This window comes from Palaemon carinicauda, chromosome 26, assembly GCF_036898095.1.
Source record: "Palaemon carinicauda isolate YSFRI2023 chromosome 26, ASM3689809v2, whole genome shotgun sequence".
Taxonomy (NCBI): domain Eukaryota; kingdom Metazoa; phylum Arthropoda; class Malacostraca; order Decapoda; family Palaemonidae; genus Palaemon; species Palaemon carinicauda.
In genome coordinates, this window is record NC_090750.1 from 97,562,231 (window position 1) to 97,585,412 (window position 23,182).

Genomic DNA, 23,182 nt, shown 5'->3' on the forward strand with positions numbered 1-23,182 from the left:
ATGCTTCTGCCCAACTTCATTGGCTGATTATTGAGAGTACTAAGAACTTTTTGTATAGTTGCATTGTATGTAATTGGAAAGTGAATGGGTGGCAAATATTCGCCTCCAGACTTTTTTTGGTGTATCATCTTAGTTGTCAAAGACAATCACCTATTCCAATCCAGAACTATTTGTTCTCCCATGAACATTCTTTTCCTACAGTATCGAAGTCTACACCAAAGAGTGCATATTTAACGGTAGCCCACCGCTTATGTTCCTGGGTTGTACCAGAAATGGTCTTCTTTTATGAGCAAATTGTAATCTCTAAACATCAGCTCTTAGTTGAGTATAGTTATTCCAAGTCAAATATGATCTGTTACCTTTCCAAAGATGATAGGCCTTCTGCTTCTCCAAATAAACACGAATACAATCCTCATTGAACCAAGGATTGTCTTTCACTTGGTATTTTAGAACACAAGAAGGAATAAAACAATCAATTAAGTTGGCTGGATTCTCATTCAAAAGAACAACAGGCTAAACACTTTTATATAATTGTGACCAATTCAAATTCAAAAGATCATTCAAAATGGCATTGCAGTCTGCTTGAGATTTTATGTCTATATTACATGGGTAATACACATCAGGGAAAGGCTATATATTCTTGATTACTAGCAAAATTAAGGTATGATCACATGTCCCAACCAGAGAACCCACCACTTACTTACTTGTAACACCAGGAAAGTTAGTGTACACTAGGTCCAAGCAATTACCCAACATGTAAGTAGCTCCGCCTATGATTTACTCGCATTCTAATTCAGAGGGAAAGTCCAGAGATCAGTAGGAAAAACAGAATTTAACCTCCCCCCTATGGTGAGCATTGGAATCACAAACAAGAACAAGAGAGGTCTTTATGTAATCTTCTTGTATCTTAGCCATAACGGTAAAAGGACAATTAAAGATACATTTATCCAAGTTTGGATTCCGGTCGATCAAACACAAATAAAAGTTGTTATTATGCCTGCCACAAACTTTTATTACCTGATTCTTATGACATCCACATTCATAGTAGGGCCTTTGAGAAGCAGGGTTCTAAAGTCCTTATATGCCCCGCCACTCCCTTGCCCTAGTAATGGCATCCCATTTCAAAATTCTTGGTTTCATAAAACTTGTAGGCTAATAAGGAGCTCAGATGAGTGCATCCTTTGAGAAACCTAATTTCTGTGCATAATAAAATATCATACTGTCTGGAGGCAACTGCAAGGTGTTGAATATTGGCATACAGTCCATGAATATTGCAGTACAGTAAATGGCACTGGCGAAATCTAGAATGTACTGGTCTCGGATTTCGCTGTGTCTCCAGACAGGATAATAATTAAAATCAATATAAATGATTAATTATATTTAAAAACAAACTTAACAATAATGATAACAAAAGCAATATGTACAGAAATAAATATAAAGGGACCAATATAACCCATAGACTTCAGATAAAATTTTGGATAAAATTACTTGACATGACAGAGCCGACATACAATGGAAGGCTAAGTACTATCCAAGATAGCTAGTTTAACTGAAGGGAGGACAGTAGTGATGGTTTCGAAATTGATAACTTGAACGATACAGAAACAGATAAGGAAAAGGCAACCTTTTTAAACCGTCAAGCATCATCGGCCCTTCTATTAAGCCGTCCCAACACACCATTTTAAAAGAAAACCAAAGCAAGTGAAACCAGATAGAATAGTGTGCCCAGTGTACCGTAAAGCAAGAGAACTATAGCCCAGGGCAGTGGAAGACCATAGTAGAGAGGCTAAGGCACTACCCTACACTAGAGAACAATGGTTGGATTTCGGAGTGCTCTTCTCTTAGAAGAGCAGCTTACCATAGTTAAGGTGTCTTTTCTACCTTTACAATTGGAAAGTAGGGATTTGGGATAGATCCAAATTGAGAGAGAGAGAGAGAGAGAGAGAGAGAGAGAGAGAGAGAGAGAGAGAGAGAGAGAGAGAGAGAGAGAGAGATTTATAACATTGGAAAATTCTTCTATGGAGTGAGAGCCATGGATTTGCCCACAAGTCAACTATCAATTACGGGTGTCATAACGTTAACCACATTCCTATTACAAGTTTTTCCTGATAATTTGAACTTTTTTATTTATTTTTTTTTTTACTTATTTCTGAGGCTTTACGAAACTATTAAAAATAGCATCAAATTTTTCAGGTTTTGGACATAATAAATTATGAAAAATGAAATCAACTAATTCTTTAAAATGATAAAGTTTTTAATAAATATTGAATTATCGTAACTCATAAAAATATATAGTTTCCAGTTCCAAGATAGTTGAAAGAGTTTCCAGACTCATTCGAAAGCAATGGCCTTAATACTTTACTTCAAATGCCTGAGGAGATTAAGTCACACCCTTGGGAGCTTAAGTCGCATAAAAACGCAACGGTAAGGAATAGGATTTTATAAATATATTAGAATATATAAACTGTTTTATAATATCCTAATTAGCCACTACAATTTCTCTGTGCTAAAGCTCAGTCCAACTCGGAAAATCAAGATATTTCCTTTCTCAAATATCCATTTCAAATAAATTAAGTATTATGATAACTATTTTCTCTGTCGATTCGTCGTAGTATTTTAGCAGTTAAAAGGAAAAGAAAAACATTTGTGAAAATAAGGAATAGAGCATAAAAAACATGAAGGTAAGAGTAATTCTTCTGGAGAAAACAATTATTGACGAATCTCAAAGTATTTAGAGCAGACTTTTTTTTTCCATTTTATGAGAAAACTTGTGTGATTGAATAAGCATCAAAGCTTTAATGAAAGATTTTTGACGTGTCTTCGTCCTAATGGATCTTAATTCATCCAAACACGGCAGGCATTTCTGTGGAAGGAATCAATCTGCGACTAGCAAAGAGGAAATTGAATAATCCTGTTCGTATATCATTCTTATATCAGAATATATATTTACTCATCTTTTTCCTCATTCCTCGGATACGTCATTCTCAGGGACAGTGAGAGATTACAGGAGTAAAAATACTGGTCGGTATTTGGCGTGGATTAGGGAGAAGCCATGTGGCCGATTATAACAAACTTTCCGATAGAAATGTAAAAATTAGAGATTCTTGGAGTTTTATTAGAAAGCGTTGTCCTTGCAACAGCTATTCTTTTACATTTCTTGGGTCACAATGCCGACCTAATATTAATTCTATTTATTTAGCATTGATATTAAATAAACAAATAGGTAAATTAATTGTTTGGTAAACAGATATACCGTCGCGTGTGTAAATAGGTTTTACTGTGGGCTTTATGCCAATTTGAATGGGGTTTGCATGAAGGAGGTTGTCAGCCCTACGCCCCTTTTCTTGACCCCAGCAGATGGTAGTAACCATTCACCTGTAGTGAACTTGTGAGCCCAAACCCAGGGAAAGTCTTCGAATGCAGTAAATTTTCCCCATGCAATGCACCACTCATCCACCTAGGGTACACTCTGATCTACTTTCCAGGAGTGATTAGGGTTAGCATCTATCTATCTATCTATCTATATATATACATATATATATATATATATATAATATATATAATATATATATAATATATATATATATATATATATATATATATATATATATATATATATATATATATATATATATATATATATATATATATCTCATCACCTTCATCATCTCCTACGCCTATTGACGCAAAGGGGCTTCAGTTAGATTTCGCCAGTCTTCTCTATCTTGAGTTTTTGAATCAATAATTCTCCATTCATCATTTTGTAGTCCACGCTTCATAGTCCTCAGCCACGTATGACTGGGTCTTTGAACTCTTCTAGTAACTTGAAGAGACCAGATGAGTTTGGTGAACTACTCTCTCTCTCTCTCTCTCTCTCTCTCTCTCTCTCTCTCTCTCTCTCTCTCTCTCTCTCTCTCTCTCTCTCTCTCTCTCTTGGGGAGTGTGAAGAGCATGCCCAAACCATCTCCATCTGCCCATCACCATGACCTCATCCACATAGGGCACTCGAGTAATATCCCTTATGGTTTCATTTCTAATCATGTCCTGCCATTTAACTCCCAATATCCTTCTGAGGGGTTTGTTCTCAAATCTACTAAATCTATTGGATATGTCCATACAGTGACAACGATCTCAATAAACTACTATATACCCTGATTTTTATATGTAATTGCAGACGATTTAATTTCCAAATTTTACTTAACCTAGCCATTGTCTGGTTTTCTTTTTTCAATCTTTATTGAACTCTAATTCAAAAGACCCTGTATTAAGAATTATAATTCCTAAATATTTAAATGATTACACCTCATTAATCATCTCTTCTTCCATTGATATTTCATCTTCCATTACATATTCCGTTCTCATCCTCTTTGTCTTTCTTCTATTTATCTTGACCCCAACCTCATGTGATATTCCATGCATTTTGGTAAGCAAGCTTTGCAAGTACTGTAGAGTTTTGCATACTCTAGGTCCGCTAATTACCTGTTACCAATTCCGTCCAATCATTCTCCGCCATCCCCAGCTGCTTTATGCATTACAAAATCCATGAGGAGGATAAACAACATAGGTGATAACACGTTCCCTTAGAGTAATCCACTGTTAACTGGAAATTTGTTTGTTATGACTCCATTAACATTAACTTTAAACTTGCTATGCTCTTGAACAGACTTAATCAGATTTATATTTTTAAGAGAAACTCCATAATAATGCCAAACTCTGCATAAATTTGGCTGTGGCACACCTCAAAGGCTTTTTCATAGTCCACAAATGCCATAAAAAGTGGATTTATATAATCTACATATTGCTGTACAACATGTCTAAAAGGACCCGGACGGTAAGGCAATATATGGAGTTATAGGACGAAAAATGTAAAATCCTGAAAAAATTCTCTGAGCTTCGTTTCGCAATGGAGAATTCACACATGAAATAATTTGCCAAATTCCTCTTAATTTCATAGATACAGGGTAATTAGTAAAAGTAACTCAATAAGACAAAAAAAAAATTGATCCCCACAAGAAAAAGCAGTAATTTTTTTGTTATCGTAAATTTTGATAATTATTACATTTTGATGGGAAATAAATTGTGAGCAATGGCATCTCTATAGATTCCATGAGTCATAAGACAGCAAGTTATGATAATTGCACCCTTCAGTGCTAGGACAAAGCTCAGAGAGAATAAATGTTTGAGTTTGACCTCTGACAATTACTCACTTTCACTTCTGTTTTTTTGTTGGTTTTGGCAAGAATTTCATCATGCCAAAGACGAAAAGACAATTTAAACATCTTGTTAATATGAAGAAAAAATTCGCCCTATTAAGAGTTCAGAATTGGCTAACATTGGCGATATAGCGGAGTTAGAGAAGAAGAGTGTTGTGGATGAAGGAGCATCCATCTTGCCTGACAGAGTGCCCCAAGAAGAAAGATATTGTGCAAGGGATCTTCATCCATTATTAAATTATTAGAGATAACATTGTTTTGGTTTATTAACATCCAGAAAAGATCATAAAATCCATAAAAGTCATGATTTATCAATTCTATCTTTGCAAAAATAAAAAGAAAAAATTTAAATGCCCGTATCTTAAAACTACAAATGTTGACCTTCAAATTTTATCTTCACCCTTAGTTTCAAAGATAGAGCATTGAAATTTGGTATATAATTCAGAAAGGCATTATAAAACAATGAAATAGAGCCCTTTTTTCAAATTTTTTTTTCATATTTTTTCCTTAGTTTTTTTCCCTGATTTATGGGGCTTATTTTTTACCATAATGAAAAAATTCATATCCAGCAAAAACAAGGACTTTAATAAAAAAAAAAAATATTTTACTGGAGGTCTACATCATGTCTATATAGGGTAGTAATCCCAGGTCTTAATTTTAGGTGTCAAGAGAGGAGATAGAATTAATGTTCCCTTACACCCACTCAGTATCAGATATTATCAATTATTAGGGATTGGGTCGTTCATATGAAGAAAATAAAAAGAAGTTTTGGAAAGAAGTGAAGTGAGTTAGGAAGACTGGTTCGAGAATTGAAGAGACAGTGAAAGATGGAAATGAAAGGTTGTTAAAAGGAGAAGAGGCAAGGAAAAGGTGGGCGGAATATTTTGAAAGTTTACTGAATGTTGAGGATAATAGGGACGCAGATATAATTACTGTTCCAGGTGTTGAGGTGCCAGTGATGGGAGATGAGAATGCGGGAGATTACGAGAGAGGAAGTGAGGAGAGCACTAGATGAAACGAGAGTAGGAAAATCACATGGTATGGATGGTGTAAGACCTGAGATGTTGAAGGAAGGAGTGACACTGTACTTGAATGGTTGGTGAGATTGTTTAATATGTGTTTTGTGTTGTAGATGGTATCAGTAGATTGAGTTTGTGCAGGTATTGTACCACTATATAAGGGTAAGGAAGATGTACATGAGTGTTGTAATTCAAGGGGTATTAGTTTGTTGAGTGTGGTTGAAAAGTGTATGGTAGAGTACTGAGAAATAGGATGAAGGATAAAAGAGAGAATGCAATCTTAGAAGCACAGGGTGGTTTTAGAAGAGGAAGAGGTAGAGGATGTATGAATCCGATTTTTAGTCGGGCAGATATGCTGCCTTTGACATTATTTTCATTCTGATCATACTCACTGACCATAGTTGTTTTGGCTAATTTCTCAAGGCAGGATGCCTTTCCTGACGTCAACCCTACCCATTTACCCGGGCTTGGGACCGGCACCAAGTTGAGGCTAGCTTGCCCCCCTCAGTGGCTGGGGGGGCACACCTCATAGGCCTCTTCTAGGGTCATGCCTGGATGAGGGACTGTAGAAGCAATATGTGCTTTGAGGCAGACGATAGAAGAACATCGGGAGAAACAAAAAGGATTACATATGGTCTTTATTAACATGGAGAAGGCATACGATCGAGTACCACGTCAGGAGCTGTGGAGATGTATGAGAGAAAAGGGAGTTCTTGAGAAATATGTAAGAATCACCCAAGATGTGTATGAAAGGGAAGAAGCAAATGTTTAGAGCCGTATAGGCCTAATAGAAAGTTTCCCAGTAAATGTGGGACTACATCAGGGGTCTTGCATTGAGCCCTCGCCTATTTGATCTGGTCATGGATGTAGTAACACAAGGTATTAGAGATCAGTCTCCTTGGTGTATGCTTTTTGCTGATGATGTTATACTGTGTAGCACTGGGCGAGAGGTAGTAGAAGAGAAACTGGAGGAGTGGAGAAGAGAAATGGAAAATAGGGGATTGAAGATCAGCAGGACAAAGACAGAGTATTTAAGATTGAAAAATGGCGAAAATGGGGAAGTTAATTTACAAGGAGAGATATTGAAAAGAGTTGAAAATTTCAGGTACTTAGGATCAGCAGTTTCCGAGGATGGTGATCTGGGGGCATAAATAAACCACAGAATACAAGCAGGATGGAAGAATTGGAAAAAAGTGTGTGGAGTACTAGGCGACAGGAAAATATCGGTTAAGTTGAAAAGTAAAGTACACAGGACATTTGTGAGACCGGCAATGATGTATGGAGCGGAGACGTGGGCAATAAAGAAGGCAGAAGAGAATAAGATGGATGTGATGTGGCAGAGATGAGAATGTTGAGATGGATGTGTGTGGGGTGACAAGAAGAGATAAGATATGGAATGAGGTAATTAGGGGTACCACAGGAGTTAGAAAACTATCAGATAAGATCCAAGAAAGTAGACTGAGGTGGTATGGTCATGTCATGAGAAGAGATGAACAGTATATTGGGAGGAGAGTGATGGAAACCGTAGGTAGAGGGAGCAAGAAGGAGAGGGAGACAAAAGCAAAGGTGGGTGCACTGTATCAAGGATGGCCTGCGATCAAAGGGATTAACCGGTGATGAGGTGTGGAACAGAGGTAGATGGAGAAAGCTGACCAAAAACATCAACCCCACATAGAAGTGGGAAAAGATGTAGACAAAGAAGAAGCTGCCTTTGACAGTGTTAATCATGATGCCCTTGTTTCCACACTCATACAGATCTGAGAGTGGGGTGGTCTTTTCTTAGTATCATTACAGAATTTTCAAATAGATAGATCGATCGCACAGAGTTATTGTTGATGGGCACCATAGTGAGTAAAGGAATGTGTTCCTCTGTACAGAAATTGGCAATGACCCAGTTTTAATATACCCGGGCAGAGCCTCAAAGGGAAATATGCTTACCTCGTCATGCAGTACTTTATTATCTAAAGTTGTATTTTTTTTCTTAAAATTACTGGCAGTGCTACATGGGTTTCATGTCTCCTGTGGTAAATTTCTCTTTGACTTTAAGGCCCTTGCATAGCTATAGTCCATTTCTTTTAGCGATGCATATTTGCACCGACTCGCGGTGGTGCCCTTTTAGCTCGGAAAAGTTTCCTGATCGCTGATTGGTTAGAATTATCTTGTCCAACCAATCAGCGATCCGGAAACTTTTCCGAGCTAAAAGGGCACCGCTGCGAGTCGGTGCAAATATGCAACACTAAAAGAAACGGACTATAGTTGATTTATTCAACAGTCTTTTTGCATGTCCCACACTTATGTGTTCTAAACTTGATTTGTGTAGGGCAGCTTCCTCCAACTTATACAGTTCGCACCTCCTATCAGTTGATCTATGATACAAATTGCAGTTTAAAAACCTGGCCTCAAGTGTACAGTCTCCATGATAATATTTGGAGTAAATACCACATATTTTTTAATTTTTGCAAACTTTGGATGGGTGTCAAAATTTAAAACAATTAAAGCATTGCAGGGGCTTTTGCTTGAAAGGACGAACTTTAATCTTTTTATTTTCAATAACAATATGGAAAAGTACATCAGCATCTTGGAAAGTGTAATCATTAATGTTCTAGGAACTTTATGCATTTTCCATATATTTAGTGGACACAGAGAAAGTATCTCCTCTCCTCTGTAAATTCGTACAGGTCTTTATTAAAGACCACTCCCCTTAAATAACTAAAATTTAGATGAGGTTTCATTTCCAATGTAATTTCATCACTGCCTGTCTGTAAGTTAGATAGTATTGCAGACTGCGTCGGGAATTTGGCATGAATGAGATAAACACTTTTCCCAAAATAAGATATAATACCAGGTGCAATAGTTCCTACTTTTTTCTGAATCAACTTACATATTTTAAAATAATTCTCTATTATCCCTTTAGATTCAGCTACAAGCCACGTTGGTGGTTTTGGCTTTCTCTGTGATTGCACGGGTACATTTATGTCTTTTTCAAACAAATGAGCAGGTTTGTATGCATCTGATTCCTTTGGGACCTTATAACAAAGAGCTCCGATTACCTTCAAGTTGTTAATTTTAATATTTCTAATATTACAAACAGCATTAAACGCTTCATCATGACTATCAAAAGATATCCATGAGTCCCATTTTTCATCTCTGAGAATGATCCTTATTTTCTTTATTATTAATACATAGCACTCAAATACTCTATACACTCGTATATATCATCATAGTTTGTCTCTAATGAAATTTGGACAACATGAAGGATACGCAGTTTCCTAGAATTACCCAAATTAGGTTTACCTACCTAAGACTATTGAGACATCATACGTCAGACAGGAAATTTGCATTCTCCACTATCGGCACAATGAGAGTATACTTCCCAGATGGTCCATTCCATACCCCCACCCGAAGTATAGCTTCAAAACAGATATAGAGGCACACGTGTAAGCTGAACCCGCCTGTTAGAACCAAGACCAATAAACTATGGAATCATCCTCCCCATATCTGTAATGATGGCCTTCCGGCCAGAAACCGAGAGTCCTACCTCAAGCTTTGGATACCCCTCGGTTCCGAAGACCTAACATTTGAAAATAGCTCCGGCAAAAAGGTCCAAACCATCTTCGGGATGGCTGACATCATCAAATACTCTCATATATAGCTTTGAAGGCAATACCTCCCAACCATGACACCTCGTCCCATTCATCAAACCAGACAGCAATAACAGATATCGAAACATCCACATCAAAAGAAAAAATAAATAAATAACATATGTATTTGTACAAAATATATACGCATATATAATAAGGGAAATTTTAGTCATAGAGTTGGGACAGCAACATGAAAGAAAGTTTATAAGATAAGTAGAAGGTCGAAGTATTAAGAAAAAAAAAAGATGAGAGAGAGAAATTTAGATTTGAACTGTGGGAGCAATTTTTCCACGATCGAAAGCTCATTTGCCCGTCACCAAGTTTCAGCACGGGAATGATATGCCATGCTGAAGCTCAATGAATTCATCAAGGCATTCTCTCATTAAGATATATATATATATATATATATATATATATATATATATATATATATATATATATATATATATATATAAATACATATATAGATATATATATATATATATATATAAATGTATATATATATATATATATATATATATATATATATATATATATATATATATATATATATATATATATGTATATATCTATATATATATATCTATATATATATATCTATATGTATATATATATATATATATATATATATATATATATATATATATATATATATATATATATATATATATATATATATATATATACATATATATATATATATAATATACACATATGTACATATTGAGATATTCTCAGGATAACAAGAAAACTGATCATACATCTCATCTCTTATCATTCGAGTCACTTTTTTTGAGGGGGGGGGGGTGAATTTTCATTAGGATTAAAACTGGTGAGAAATTACCCTTCAATATAAAAGCTATAGTGGTGAGAATTTCAAGACCAAAATATTAAGTAACAAAAATTTATTAATAAAAATTTTAAGATACTTTGAAATGAAACATATTTAAGATCAATTTGCCAAGGGTAAGCAATGTGAAAGTACTACAAGAGTTTGCTGGGGTAATCATTTTTTATCACTGGCTTATACCTAACCTGACAAGAATAATGTCTTCCTTATATGAATACATGAAAGGAAGATCGAATTTATTATATTAGTCAGATAAGAAAGAAACGTCATTTCAAGAAGCTCCTCCCTAAAAATAACCTTAGTTCTGTTGCATTATTAGAGTCCTTTACACTGGCCACAGATACAAGCAGCACAGCAATGGCTCCAGTACTCAAGCGAGATACAGACAATGGCCGCCAACCGCTATAATTTTTTAGAAAAAAACTATCTACAGTGAAACACATACTTCACATTTCACAGAAAACTACTGCACCATCTGGAATTTCAGAGATATGATCTAGACGCAGCAATTCGTGGGGAATACTGGCAAGTCAACTCTTGATTCCCACCTTTGCAAACAAAAGTCCGATAGCTGGTCATAATTCTAATAGCAACAATTATCGGTGATCTGCAATTACTCCTGCACTATAAGGTATCTGAAAAACTTTTCTAACAATATTTCGGATTCCCTTTCCACAAACACCTGCAAGGCTGTCAAAATGGGGATATGAAACCACAAGCAAGCAGCAAACTATTAGGATGAAAAGGACCTATAGCACCTTTGGCAAGAAAGTCTAATCCTAACCGTTGTTGAATGGTGGAGGCAAGGGACGATGATACTGGCCTAGCAGAACAGTTCCCTAGACACTGACCTTAAATATGAATATATGATCAGCCCTCAAAGACTCCACTCCACCAAAACTAGGACCAAGGAGGGCCATGCAGTGCCCACTGATGACTCAGCAGGTAGACCTATAAGATACACTTAACAACCCCCTCCTTACCTCGCAAGGATGGTGAATTTATGACATCACATGAAACTATTGAGCCTCGGTGGGACTCAAACCAAAGTTCAGCAAAATTTTAGACAAGAATGTTACCAATAGGCCACCACAGCACAGAGGAATTTTGCAATAATAATGGAGAGACAATCAGTGCCTGCAAAACTAGTGAGTGACATCCTTGCCCTTTCTTTCATTGGAATAAGTAGTAAGGATTTCAAACTCACTCATAAATACCTCATTCCGATGGGTATAGATATAGAGCAAGAGCTAGGGGTGGTTTTATTCACCCATCTGATGGCGTTTTTTAAATTTACATCCAATGAGAGCATTAAAAACCCATTTCTTACTGTCCATAGCCCAGCCAAGATGTTATGGCAGTGACATATAAGTTGGACCATCTGTTACAGTACAGCCTAGACAAGATGTTGCGGCAGGATCAAATAAATTGGACCATATTGTACAATACAGCTCAGCAAAGATATTGCAGGGTCATATAAGTTGGACCATGTGGTACAGTACAGCCCAGCCAAGATGTTGTGGTTGGGTCATATAAGCAGGATCCTGTAGTACAGTACAGCCTAGACAAGATGTTGTTGCAGGATCATATAAGTTGGACCATGTGGTACAATAAAGCCCAATCAAGATGTTGTGGCAGGGTCATATAAGTTGACCATGTGGTAGAGTACACCCAGGCAAGATGTTCTGGAAGGGTCATATAAGTTGGACCATAAGGTACAGTACAGCTCAATCAAGATATTGTGACAGGGTCGTATAAGTTTGACCATGTGGTACAGTACAGCCCAGCCAAGATGTTGTGGTAGGGTCATATAAGCAGGACCATGTAGTACAGTACAGCCTAGACAAGATGTTGTTGCAGGATCATATAAGTTGAACCATGTGGTACAGTACAGCCCAGCCAAGATGATGTGGTTGGGTCATATAAGCAAGACCATTTAGTACAGTAGAGCCTAGACAAGATGTTGTTGCAGGATCATATAAGTTGGACCATGTGCTACAGTACAGTCCAGACAAGATGTTGTGGCAGGGTCATAAAAGTTGGACCATATGGTAGAGTAAAGCCAGGCAAGTTGTTCTGGTAGGGTCATATAAGTTGAACCATGTGGTACAGTACAGCACAGTCAAGATATTGTGACAAGGTCATATACAACTGGCTGGACAATGCAGTTCAGTACAGAACTAATAAGATATTGTGGCAGGGTCATAAATTGGACCATGCAGTGCAGTACAACCTAGGCAAGAAATTGTGGCAGGGTAATATAAGTTGGTTCATGTGGTACAGTACAGCCCACACAAGATGTTGTTGGAGGGTCATATAAGTTGCACCATGTGGTACAGAATAGCCCAGCCAAGATATTGTGGCAGGGTCATATAAGTTGGGCCATGCAGTACAGTACACCCCAGCCAAGATATTGTGGCAGGTTAATATACCTGGACCCAGTGGTACAGTACAGCCCAAGCAAGATGTTGTGGCAGGGTCATATAAGTTGAACCATGCGGTACAGTACAGCCTAGCAAAGATGTTGTGACCAAGTCATATAAGTTGGACCATGCGGTACAGTACAGCCCAGGCAAGGTATTGTGGCAGGTTCATATAAGTTGGATCATGCGGTACAGGACAGCCAAGAAAAGATGTTGTGGCAGGGTCATATAAATTGGACCATGGGGTACAGTTCTGCCCCGACAAGATGTTGTGGCAGGGTCATATAAGTTAGACGATGCAGTGCAGTACAACCCAGGCAAGAAGTTGGGGCAGGGTAATATCAGTTAGTTCATGTGATACAGTACAGCCCACACAAGATGTTGTTTGAGGGTCATTTAAGTTGCACCATGTGGTACATAACAGCCCAGCCAAGATGTTGTGGTAGGGTCATATAAGTTGGACCATGTGGTACAGTACACCACAGCCAAGATATTGTAGCAGGTTTATATAGGCTGGAACTTCTGGTACAGTGCAGCCCAGCAAAAATGTTGTGACAGAGTCATATAAGTTGGATCATGCGGTACAGTACAGCCCAGGAAAGATGTTGCGGCAAGGACATACAAGCTGGTCCATGCAATAAAGTACATCTCAGCCAAGATGTGTTGACAGGGTCATATACAGTAAGATGGACCATGCGGTACAGTACAGCCCAGACAAGATGTTTTTGGCAGGGAGATATAAGTTGGACCATGCTGTGCTGTGAGGGAAATATTTTGACTCGCAAGTTTTGACACACTAGAACGTCAAATTTCACCTGGAAAAAATAATTTGGTTCTGTACCACAAATATTTTCCACCGGTACAGGAAAAATTTCATAAATTTAGATAAAAATACTCATAAAACCAAACTCATGTTACTAACACCTATTAGAAAACTTCCAACTTAAATAAAGAATATTTTGGGAGGTCAGCTAGTTCTTTGGATGATAACAAACTCAGCCTTTTTTTTTTTTTAAATACATTCTCCATCAGCAACATATTGCTGCACCCGAGTCTTAACTTCAGATCTCCAATGATTATCATGAAGTATAGATTGAGTAGCTGGACCGTAACTAAGTGAGGAATCATGAACGGAGTTTTAACCCTGGATAGGTACGATGGGTCGTTCGCGACCCCGAGCGTAAAAAAAAAACAGGTTTTTCTCACGTGACTCACCCCCGTGACTGAATTTGTGGGTGATCGACCTGCAGGAGGTGTCTCCCCTACACGCTCTAGTAGTGTCCAGATGTGCATTGCTGTAGCTGTACTCCTTCCCCGATTTCTGAGACGCGTCGGGGTCGAGCGCGACCGAGTTTACCCTTCTAAGGTAGTTTGCATAATTATCAAAGTTATTACGTATTATGAAATTGTCGTAGAATGGTGCAACTTGTATAGGTTATCAGTTGTGGAAAGTCTTGGTGGACTGTTTGGCTACCATGTGCATGATTTTTTTTTTAGTTAAAATGTCGTTCATCACCACGAGGACCATTTTACCGCGAGTGCCCCTTTTTCCTTTTTTTTCATTATTTTGCCAAGTCATTTTTCCGTAAGATATTGCCAAATAGTGTCGTAAAACTTTTGCTTGTTTAGTGTTGGAAAGTGTGTCTAGATGATCTGGCTACCCATGCATGATTTTGTTTTTGTCAGATACGACGTAGTTATTGGTATATTGGGTATTTAACTGCGGTTACCAATTTCTGTTTTTTTTCAATATTTGTAAAAATTACTACGTAGTAAGGAATTGCCGTATATTATTCTTTTTTTTTTTTCATGTTTATGTGTTAGAAAGTGTGCCTTGATGGTTGGGCTAACACGTGCATGTCTTTTTTTTATCTGAGATGCCGTATATTAGAATGTCGGGCATTTTACCGCGAGTACCCCTTTTTCATTTTTTTTCATTTTTTTGCCAAGTCATTTTTCCGTAAGATATTGCGAAATAGTGTCGTAAAACTTTTGCTTTTTTAGTGTTGGAAAGTGTGTCTAGATGATCTGGCTACCCATGCATGATTTTGTTTTTGTCAGATACGACGTAGTTATTGGTATATTGGGTATTTAACTGCGGTTGCCAATTTCTGTTTTTTTTTCAATATTTGTAAAAATTTACTACGTAGTAAGGAATTGCCGTATATTATTGATTTTTTTTTCATGTTTATGTGTTAGAAAGTGTGCCTTGATGGTTGGGCTAACACGTGCATGTCTTTTTTTTATCTGAGATGCCGTATATTAGAATGTTGGGCATTTTTCCGCGAGTGCCCCTTTTTATTTGTTTTGCATTTTTTTGCTTAGTCATGTTACCGTAAGGAATTGGCAAGTAGTGTCGCAAAACTTATATTTTTATAGTGTTGGAAAGTGTTTCTAGATGATCTGGCTACCCATGCCTATTTTTTTCTTAGCCAGATATGGCGTATATATAAGTATGTGTTCGATTTTCCTGTGATTGCCATTTTTTCGTTTTTTCCCATTTCTTTCAAAATTACTACGTACTAAGGAACTATCACAGAGTAATGATTCATTTATATGTTTATTTGTCGGAAAATGTGCCTTGATGGTTTGCCTAGCACGTGGCTGAAATTTTTTTTTTCTGAAATGCCGTATATTAGAATGGCCATTTTTCCACGAGTGCCCCTTTTTATTTGTTTTGCATTTTTTTGCTTAGTCATGTTAAGTAGTGTCGCAAAACTTATATTTTTATAGTGTTGGAAAGTGTTTCTAGATGATCTGGCTACCCATGCCTATCTTTTTTTTTTAGCCAGATATGGCGTATATATAGGTATGTGTTCGATTTTCCTATGATTGCCATTTTTTCGTTTTTTCCCATTTCTTTCAAAATTACTACGTACTAAGGAACTATCACAGAGTAATGATTCATTTAGATGTTCATTTGTCGGAAAATGTGCCTTGATGGTTTACCTAGCAGGTGGCTGATTTTTTCTTTTTTTCTGAAATGCCGTATATTAGAATGTTAGCCATTTTTCCGCGAGTGCCCCTTTTTATTTGTTTTGCATTTTTTCGCTTAGTCATGTTACCGTAAGGAATTGGCAAGTAGTGTCGCAAAACTTATATTTTTATAGTGTTGGAAAGTGTTTCTAGATGATCTGGCTACCCATGCCTATCTTTTTTTTTAGCCAGATATGGCGTATATATAGGTATGTGTTCGATTATCCGGTGATTGCCATTTTTTCGTTTTTTCCCAATTCTTTCAAAATTACTACGTACTAAGGAACTATCACAGAGTAATGATTCCTCTAGATGTTTATTTGTCGGAAAATTTTGTTTACTTTTTTTTTGATTGAATATCATCAAATTTTTTTAGCTAAAATATTATATTGTTTTACATTTTTTTTTTTCGATTTTATTTCCCTTCAAAAAAATTTTTTTGGGTCAGAATTTTAATTTTATAATCGTAAAATAATCGACAATTATCCAGCAACCAACCATACAATTTTTATGCATATCCAATAATAATTAGATTAGTAAATAACACCTTGAAATTGACATACCCTTCCTACATTTCAAGTGGCAGATTAGGGAGTCTGAGTCAGTGTGGTTGGCGGCCATTTTGTGGACATATCCGAAGCGTAAGCTGCCCTATCTATATATATTCTTGTTCCCTATAGAATTTGTGATATTTTGGTATATTTTCACCTGCATAAATATCATATTATATATTAAATATATGTATTTTTTCACGAAATTTCTAAGTACTCAAAAAATTACCTTTAGATATGGCCCCTGATATAAATGTAATTTACAAAATAATGAAGAATTTTTTACATATTTCTATTTTAGGATAACATATGTTTATTCCCTAAAAAAATTAGCCACTTCCTATTTCATTTGGGTACCCAAAAAAATTCATGAAATTTGGACAAATTTTTTTGGCCAAAAAAAGTTACCCTTTTTTTCTCATTTAAGATCTTCACCTCCATGGGTCCGACTTCATCCAAAATACATCAAGATGTGTCCTAAACATTCAAGAATCAATTCCTAAAAGGATTTGTGTATATATGTATAAACTTTTTTTTATGAATTTTTATGTCAGGTCTTTTTTTTCTACTTAATTTTTTAAAATATTTATAATAAATAGTTTTTCTGCAGATGAGTAGTATTTATCTTTACAGTTGTTTTAAGCATTCATTAAAGTTTTTTTTGGCAAAAGAAAAAAGGAGGTTACTGCAAAAACTGATTTTTCAAGAATTTTTTTTGGCGTCGGGGTCGTTCGCGTCCGAGTATACCCTTAAAGGGGTGTCCGAGGAGCGTACCTATCCAGGGTTAAGCATGTTAGCCTACTCATATTTGTAGGATACAAGCGACAGGTTCCAGATGAGCGATGGTGGAAGTATTCTATAGAAGAAAATTATAAAAATAAGAAATAAATGGGAGAAGAATAAGAATTATTCTGATTTCTCTTTTACCTTTCTTTTACAGTATAACTCCCATTTATATACACTGGTTATCAGAATGTTGACACTGCTACCTTCAAAATTATATGATAAATAAGGTAACATGTAATTAAGAATAAAATTATATATTTGGGCAAGAGCTTATATATGACAACAGGATGTAAACATTGAAGATATGATGAAGTTAGAGTAGAAAGAAAAATAGTTATAGTTATTAAGGGAGAAAGATCAAATCTGGGAAGTTAGTAATACAAACATGCATATATATATATATTTATATATATATATATATATATATATATATATATATATATATATATATATATATATATATATATATATTTATACAGTATATATATGTGTGTATGCAGTGTATATATATATATATATATATATATATATATATATATATATATATATATATATATATATATATATATATATATATATATATGTGTGTGTGTGTGTGAGTATGTATATGCAATATATATATAAATATGTATGCATATATGTAATATATAAATAAATATATGTATGTATATATATATATATATATATATATATATATATATATATATTCATCAGCAGCAGCAGTTACACGTTCAGTGCAGAACAAGGGCCTCAGACATGTCATTCTACTCACGTCTGTTTATGGTCTTTCTATGCTGGTCTATACCTGCAAATTTATATTGATTGATCGACTGATTTAAATTTTTCAGGCATCCCGACATCGCTTATTTATATATAAAACAAATATGAAATATAAAATAAAGAAATGAATTCAAATATACAATCTCATAAAAATCAAAATTAGATGCAAGATAACTCATACGTTGTCCTGCCCAGGTTTGGTTTTAGTTTTGTTTGTATATTGCCTCCATTTTCATTAGGTCGAGGTTATTCCGTGAAGTGGCTGAATGGGGGAAAAAATCACCTTGGACATTGGGTGATCGCGGTAATGCATCACATATTGGGAAAAGTGAAAGACATTGCCGGACAAGATTGTCAGAGCACTTCGGCAGTTCACCATGGACAGGAGTTATAAGGCAAAACCAATCCATTCTGCCAAAAGAGGCCATTCAAAAAGTGAGAATCACCAAATGTCTCGGAAGAATCTTTCCATTTTACGGGCAAACCGGGACCAAATATGGCCAGGACAACGTTCCAATTATCTTCACTTTGATTTTGATTGATGTGAGTTTACAGCTTTGTTTTTTTTTTTTTATATAATTCGTTAGTCATTGCCTTTTTATTTTATTTCTAATAGTGCTAATCACGTATCAAATTTGAAGTGAATATTTCAACTTATATTAGGTTTTGCATTTATTCTTTATCATTTAGGCTCGATGAGGGAATTTTTTTTTTCAAAAACTAGATAAACATTTTCCTCATTACTGTTACTATTAATCATATTAAAACTCCGCTTTCCACTTTGACAGTTAATAGCTGATGTCATCATCATCAGCCGTTGCTTGTGCAATGTAGGACAAAGGCCTCAGACATATCCTTCCACACGCGTCTGTTTTTCGTCTTTCTATGTCAGGGTAGACCCGCAAATTTTCTTAGCTCGTCAATCAATCCTATTCTCTTTCTTCCCCGGTATCGTTTGCAATCTCTAGAGACCAATTCTGTCATTCTTATTGTCCAAGTATTATCTGTCATTCTCATTATATTCCCTGCTCATGTCCGATTTATTTTTCTTACATATTGTTAGAATATCCTCTACTTTAGTTTGCTCTCGTATCCATGTTGCTATCTTTCTCTCTCTTAGTGTTATTTCCATCATTATTCTTTCGATAGCCCTTTGAATTGTAACTAGCTTATATTTTAATGCTTTCATGGGCCTCCAGCTTTCTGATACATAAATATGTTAACATATATATGCTAATATTGGTAAGGCCATCTTATCAATTACTTTCCTTTTCAGAGAAAGTGGCATATATATACATTATATATATATATATATATATATATATATATATATATATATTATATATGTATATACAGTATATATATTATATATGTATATACATATATATATATATATATATATATATATAAATATATATATATATATATATATATATATATATATATATATATATATATGTGTGTGTGTGTGTGTGTAAACATAATATATACTGTATATATATATATATATATATATATATATATATATATATATATATATATATATATATATATATAAATTAGCTAAGCTATAACCCTACTTGGAATAATAGGATAATATGCAACCAAGGTCTTTCACAGGGAAAAACCGCCAAAGGGAAAAAAAAGCAAAGAAATAAATAAACTACATGAGAAAAAAAGGATCAATTGACATGAAATATTTCGAGAACAAAAACAATAAAATAGATATTTTATATACAAACTGTAAAGCCAGACTTTTGTCAGCCTGTTGAAAAAAAAAAAAACATTCTCTGCACGTTTGAAGCTATAAAGTTTCAACAATTCAACTGCTTAATTACAAAGATCATTTCACAATCATGCCATAGCTGGTATAAAACCGTGTAACATTGAGCCTTGTGATGAAGAAAGCATGAGCATTAGAGATAACAGTGTATACCTAATATTAGGAGCGAGAAAGTATTATCTGGGAAGATATGAATGAAAAGGATGGTCGGAGTTATGAAAAATTTTATGAGAAATGCATAAAGAAGTAAATAAAAGATGGTGTCCGAGATTAATATCTAGATCAGGAATAAGAAATATAATAGACCGTAAGTACTTGTTCAATAAATTCAGATGGATTCTGGATCTGAAAATCAGACGAAAACAATACTCGAAAACAGGCGAAATGAAAGTATTAAATCACTTCTTCAAAATAGATTAATCACCAAAAGTCTTAAAAGACTTTCTCAATAGGCCATTTTTTTTTTTTGGCAACTGAAGAAGAAACAAACGGAATGTGTTTTTCAAAATTAAATTTCTCATCAAGGATCACACCAAAAATTTTATGTGTCGTCTAGAGCTACAGAAACATTAGCAATGCTGAGATATGGTTCATGAGAAGCTACCGTCCTCGACTTAATTACAATTATAATTTCAGTGTTGCTCGGTATCAACTTCATTCAGCATTATTTTCATTTCAAGGGATACAATAGAATAAAAGAGAGTAGCGTAATCTGCATCTCCAACAAGCTAATTTTGTAGGACATACCACATATCATGTGTATTTAGTGTGAACAGTTATTTCGTTCTAAGGCATTCAATAAAATTACCTTCGACCAAAATAGTTTCTTCTTTTTCAAAATTATTTTCTAGAAAGATGCTTATGAAAGGGCACCACATAATAAAAATAACTTTCAGGTCCGGGTTTCATGGCAAAAGAGATTCCTAGGTACAGAGCTTTCTGCTTATTAGCTGTGAATGGACGGTTCGATAAATTTCACAAGTTATTTTCTAATCCTAAATTATTCCAAGTACTATTTCGGACCATAAGAAGCGCCCTTATTAATGTCTATCAAAACAAAACAGATGTAGAATCCAGAGTTTATAAAGTACCATGAGAAGATTGTGACAAAATCTACATGGAACAAACGGGCCGTTCTCTATCTCAAATATTATCCGAATATAAAAGATCTGTCAGGTATGGCTTTGAAAACTAAATTTTCGTTCATCTTAGAGGTACCAGTTTAACTGGAATGAATCATCGACACCGACCACCAGATATACATAAAAGGTCAAGACATCCATCCTCTGATCAACTCAAGAATATGAAGATGCACCTGGATGGAATTAAATTGAGCTAATCGTTCAAGTACTTTATATAACCTCCTTAGAATAATAGAAGACAATCCTTTGCTTTCATATATAAACTGTCACTGTGCACTCTATTCCACCACCGGTGCGGTGGTGGAATAGAGCTCAGCTGCCGACCAGGAAAGACGTCTCTCGCCAGCTAAGTATTCGCTTACCCAGCACAGGGGACACCAATTTCCCCTGCCAGCTTGCTGGATTTACTAGCCTGGCTAGGATTTCTCAGCCACCATGTCCGACGCCTTTCTAGGCGACTAGAAACAAGTACAACCACTGCTCAGACAATGACACCAACCAGCAGTGCAACGAGTGGGCCATTTACACCTGGCACAGATTCAAGATTCTTTGCCACATAGGGATCACATCTGATGAAGTTCAAAATCCCAGAATACCCAGTCATCCAATAAGAAGGGACTGTCAAGACGGCTGCACGTTCTCCAATGAAATACACATATACTGCAACCAGCATGAGTCCTTGAGAAATGATGCTAGCCTCCTATCCTCTGAGAAGGGGTTGCCCTTCAAGGTTCCCCAAACTGGGGCCTCCAGCCAAAATACCCACCTCCTCTGCAGTGAGCCAACCGGCCACAAAGAGAAGAAACCCTCCTGTAGCTGAGAAGCCACTTGACACTCCACCAGCTGCTACCTCTCCAAGGCCCACCACACCTACTCTTTCGCAAGTTCCTGAAGGACCTCCTGCTGACAAGAAAAGAGCCATTAACCCACCTACCTCTATGGAAAACACACCTACTACTGAAGAAATCTCACCTGCTCCTGCACACCCAACAACCTCCCCAACGACCCCAACGACATCAACCAGCGCCCCAGGCACTGATCCAGCTACTACCTCTTCTGCATCAGAGACAGGCACCTTTCCCATGGATCTTTACTACCCCACATGCTCAACCACCCAGCCAGCAGACACACAGTAGACACACCAAATGGATTGCAATTGTACCAAGTGTCTGACCCAGCTCCTAGCCGAGTCTTCGCCCATAAACAGGTCGCAAGTATCCTTGGAAGCCCCACTGCCAACCTCAACTCTGCTAACCACGTTTAAGCTGACAGCCACCGGTGAGGCACCATCATATGCAGTAGCAGCCGCCAATACGGCCTCTAATCCAGGAATTCAAATCACAGTAAGACCCAACTTAATGGGGAACTAATCATCACCCCCCAAAGATCAAGATAGTGCCAGCCTCCTTCATAAGGTAGCTTCCCTATCCAATCTTGATCCTGCCAAGAAACTGAGGAAATCAGTAGTCTAAAACTACCCCACCAGAATGCAGCTCAACCTGATCACAGACTGCAGAAACATTGCTCAAGCCAAACACAAAATAGGCAGTCACAAGGTACCTACCAAGGAAGTGATCACCACCATCATCGGACCCATCCCACCCTCCCTTGACCTAAGACTGTGTAGAACCTTCCCATAAGAGATCTGGAAAAGGACCCATTTCGTTATTTCAATTGTCAGCGCTTTGACCACCACAAATCTGACTGTAGGAGCCGGCAGGTCTGTGGAATCAGCCGTGGTAAGCACCCAATGCAAGACTGCATGGATGCGCACAAAGCAGGGCGGGAGACCCCGCCAAATAGCCCTAACTGTGCCTGGCCATGCCACACCTGGAACAAGAGATATCCAGAGCGCCTAAAAAGGTTAACGGAATTAGAAACCTGCCCTCCTGCCATCACAAGTCAAGCACCGACACAACAACCAAAACCACAAAGGATCCCACAGCCAAGAACACCTTGGAAATCAACCACTGCTCCTGAATCAGTCACTGTTCTTGTACCCAACACTACCACTGTTA

General features: G+C 36.4%; 1 protein-coding gene across 1 annotated transcript in view; it reads right to left on the reverse strand.

Annotated features, from left to right (window-relative positions):
* The window catches only part of LOC137620081 (uncharacterized), a 489,014-nt gene that overhangs the window by 181,094 nt on the left and 284,738 nt on the right, over positions 1–23,182 (reverse strand). The window lies entirely within an intron of this gene.